Below are 4,634 nucleotides of genomic sequence, written 5' to 3' on the forward strand. Positions count from 1 at the left end.
TTTTCATCTGTGTCTGTGAACGTAAAGTTAGACATGTAATAGGTTTTGTGTCAGAGGTGGGTGGGACAAGGCTCCAAGGGAGGTACATGATAGGGTACATGTTTAGGAGAGATTGCATAGCACAAGAGTTAGGCTTCCGGGATTTAATAGAATTAGCGATTGAAAGGTGAAGAAAAAGAAACAAAGAATCAAAATTCCTGCCTGGAGCAGGTGTGCTCTCTGGGAAAAAAAACAAAATCAAAACCAGCCGTTAAGAGGAAATAGAGTGAGACAATAGAATAAAGCTAACTTTACGAAGCTGAGGAGTGATTCACAAAAAATGGACTAGTTGCTTCATAATGAACAGTGTCAGAGCACAGGAAGACATTCCAAGGGGAGATTCAAGGGTAAAAACGTTCGCACAAAGTGAGAGGGTGGGACAGCCAAATCCAGAGTCATCTGGATGTAAAAAAACCTTGACAGGGTAAGGTAAGGCAGCTGAGGAAAGCATATGTTCAACACCAAGGAACCAATACTGCAGAAAGCCAAAGACTGGTGAAATCAAAAAAGAAATGAAGAAAGCAAAATGAGGGCTGACCAAATATTAGCAAGCAAAATCAAGGAAAACCCAAAGGTGTTTTATCAATATGTTAAGAATAAGTATATAACTGAGGAAATAAACACATAAGACAAAAAGGGATTCATGTGTGGAAAATGAAGATGTGAGCATGGCTGTTAGTGAATATTTTGTGTCTATCTCGAAAAAAAAAGTGACAATGCAGTAGTTGCAGTTGAAGATGAATGTGAAATATTGGATGTGATGAACATTTGGAGAGAGGAAGCATTGAAGAGATTAGTGTACTTGAAAGTGGATAAAGCATCAGAACAGGATGAAATGTACCCAAGAATATTCAAAGAAACCAGAGAAGAAATGGTCAGATGCTTTGCCCATCATTTTACAATCCTGAGTGAATGGAGGTGTGGTGCCAAATGATTGGAGGACTGCTAACATTGTACCCTTGTTTATAAATGGAACAATGGAAAGCCTAAATAATTACAGGCTAGTCAGTCTAATTTCAGTAATGAAGAAATTATTGGAATCAATTCTGAGAGACAGGACGGTTACTTAGAAAGGCATGGAGTAACCACGGACTTCAGCATGGATTTGCTATGGGAAGACTGTACCTAGGAGAAAGTGAGGACTGCAGATGCTGGAGATTAGAATCAAGAGTGTGGTACTGGAAAAGCACAGCAGATGAGGCAGCATCCAAAGAGCAGGAGAATCGACGTTTTGGGCATAAGCCCTTCATCAGGAATGAGGCTTGTGGGCCAGGGGGGCTGAGAGATAAGTGGGAGAGGGTGGGGCTGGGGGAAAGGTAGCTGGGAATGTGATAGATGAAGGTGGGGGTGAAAGTGAAAGGTTAGAGATGGGGTTAGAGCAGATGGGTGGGAAGGAAGATGGACAGGTCAAGAGGGCGGTGCCAAGTTGAAGGCTTGGGACTGGGGTAAGGAGGGAGAGGGGAAGTGAGGAAACTCATCCCATGTGGTTGCAGAGTGCCAAGGCCGAAGATGAGGTGTTCTTTCTCCAGGCATTGGGTGGTAATGGTTTAGCAGTGGAGGAGACCCAGGACCTGCATGTCCTTGGTGGAGTGGGAGCGGGAGTTGAAGTGTTCAGCCACGGGGCGGTGGGGATCATTTCAGAGAAAATCTCTGGGTGGCCAACTTGTGGATCATTTCAGAATTCATTTCTGGCACATCCGCACCAACCAACCCCACCGCCCTGTGGCTGAACACTTCAACTCCCCCTCCCACTCCACCAAGGACATGGAGGTCCTGGGCCTCCTCCATCGCCAAACCCTAACCATATGACGCCTGGAGGAAGAATGTTTCATCTTCCACCTTGGAACCCTGCAACCACATGGGATCAATGTAGATTTTACCAGTTTCCTATTTTCCCCTCCCCCCACCTTATCCCAGTTCCAAGCCTTCAACTCGGCACCGCCCTCTTGACTGTCCATCTTCCTTCCCACCCCATCTGCTTCACTATCCTCTCCGACCTATCACTTTCACCCCCATCTAAATTAACCTAACACATTCCTGACTACCTTCCCCTCAGCCCCACCCCACTCCCACTTGTCTCTCAGCCCTCCTGGCCCACAAACCCCATTCCTGATGAAAGACTGCACCTAAGTTGATCGAATTTTTTTGAGGAGGTAACTAACAGGGCAGATTGATGAAAGTAATACAGCTCATCAATTATAACAAGGTTTTTCACAAGTTAGTTTCACAAGTTAGTATGGCAGGTTAGTTTGAAAAAAAATGCTCACAATATCCAGGGAAATGTAACAAGGTGCATAACAAAAAAGCTCAGCGGCAAGTAATGGGGGATAATTGTTTATCTAAGAGGTCTGATGAAACGTAATTGGACATTGGAAAGCATTAACTCTGTTTTCTCCCCACAGATGCTGTCAGATCTCATAGAATCATAAAAGCCCTACAGATCATTTGGCCAATCAAGTTTACACTGACCCTCCAAAGAGTATCCCACCAGAACCACACCCACCCACTGTATCCCTTTAGAACATAGAACATATTAGATTACATTACTTACAGTGTGGAAACAGGCCCTTCGGCCCAACAAGTCCACACCGACCCGCCAAAGTGCAACCCACCCATACCCCTACATTTACCCCTTCATCTAACACTACGGGCAATTTAGCTTGGCCAATTCACCTGACCTGCGCATCTTTGGACTGTGGGAAGAAACCGGAGAACCCGGAGGAAACCCACGCAGACACGAGGAAAATGTGCAAACTCCACACAGACAGTTGCCTGAGGCGGGAATTGAACCCGGCTCTCTGGCGCTGTGAGGCAGCAGTGCCACTGTGCCACCGTGCCGCCCACCTGTATTTCCCATGGCGAATTCAGCTAGCCTACACATCCCTGGACACTATGGGCAATTTAAGTTGAGGAACCTACTGAGTTCCTCCAGCAGTTTCCTTTTACTGGTAATTGTTGCTGGATGTTTTTGTGACTAGAAGGCTGTTTCCAAGGGGTTCCACAGGACTGAAATCTAGGTGCTCTGCTTTGTTTTTGCTTTGTGCTTAAAATTTGGGTTTACATGTAGAAGGTATAATCAAGAAGTTTGCAGATGATGCACAAATTGGTTGTGTGTTTGATAGTGAGGAGCAAAGTTACAAAAATATATGAATATATCAGTGGACTAGCTAAGTGGTCAGAAACATTATAAATGGAATCCAACCCAAAGATGAGTGAGCTTTCAAACAAGGCAAAAGAATATATAATTAATGGGACAATACTGAGAGGTGTAGAGGAAATCATTGAAATGAATGATCATTGATCCCTGAAGGTAGCAGGACAGATTAACAAGGTGGTTAAGGAGGTATATGGAATGGTTAGGCTGCAGCTTGAGTACTAAGTGCAGTACTAGTAACCTCATTACAGAAAGATTTAATTGCACTTGCAAAGGATCAAAGAAGATTTGTGAGAGTGTTACCAGGTCTGGAGATTGCAGCTATGAGGAAAAATGCGATAGGCTGTGGTTATTTTCCGGAGAACATTACAGACTGGGGAGAGATTCGATTGAGCCTTTCAAGGTTGTGAGAGTGAATGGGAAAGGCTTCTTTCCCTTCATAGACAGATTGACTGGGAAACATAGATTTGAATTAATTGGTGAAAGGATAAGAGGGGAGATGACGAAAACATTTTTCCAGAGGATGTTATGGATCTGGAACTCACTGCTGGAAAGGGCAGTTGAAAAGAAGCCCCTAATTGATTTAAAAAGTGTCTGGGTATGTGCCTGAATTCCTGTAAATTTTGCAAATATGGATCAATTGCTGACAGATAAAATTAGGCGAATGCAGGGTGATCTTGTTCTGTGGGATAACTTTTTTAAAATAATAGTCTAACTATCTGGAAAGGAGGCAATAGACAATAGGTGCAGGAGTAGGCCATTCTGCCCTTCGAGCCTGCACCACCATTCAATAAGATCATGGCTGATCATCCTCAATCAGTATCCTGTTCCTGCCTTATCTCCATAACCCTTGATTCCACTATCCTTGAGAGCTCTATCCAACTCTTTCTTAAACTAATCCAGAGACTGGGCCTCCACTGCCCTCTGGGGCAGAGCATTCCACACACCACCACTCACTGAGTGAAAAAGTTTCTCCTCATCTCTGTCCTAAATGGTCTACCCCTTATTTTTAAGCTGTGTCCTCTGGTTCAGGACCCACCCATCAGCGGAAACATGTTTCCTGCCTCCAGAGTGACCAATCCTTTAATAATCTTATATATGTCAATCAGATCCCCTCTCAGTCTTCTAAACGAGCGCCACATCTTCCGCCTAGGAACCCTCCAACCACAAGGGATGAATGCAGATTTCTCCAGCTTCCTCATTTCTCCTCTCCCCACCTTCTCTCAGTCCCAACCCTCGGACTCAGCACCGCCTTCTTGACCTGCAAACTTCTTCCCGACCTCTCCGCCCCCACCCCCTCTCCGGCCTATCACCCTCACCTTAACCTCCTTCCAACTATCGCATTCCCAACGCCCCTCCCACAAGTTCCTCCTCCCTACCTTTTATCTTAGCCTGCTTGGCACACCTTCCTCATTCCTGAAGAAGGGCTTATGCCCGAAAC

Source organism: Chiloscyllium plagiosum, chromosome 11 (assembly GCF_004010195.1).
Source record: "Chiloscyllium plagiosum isolate BGI_BamShark_2017 chromosome 11, ASM401019v2, whole genome shotgun sequence".
NCBI classification, from domain to species: domain Eukaryota; kingdom Metazoa; phylum Chordata; class Chondrichthyes; order Orectolobiformes; family Hemiscylliidae; genus Chiloscyllium; species Chiloscyllium plagiosum.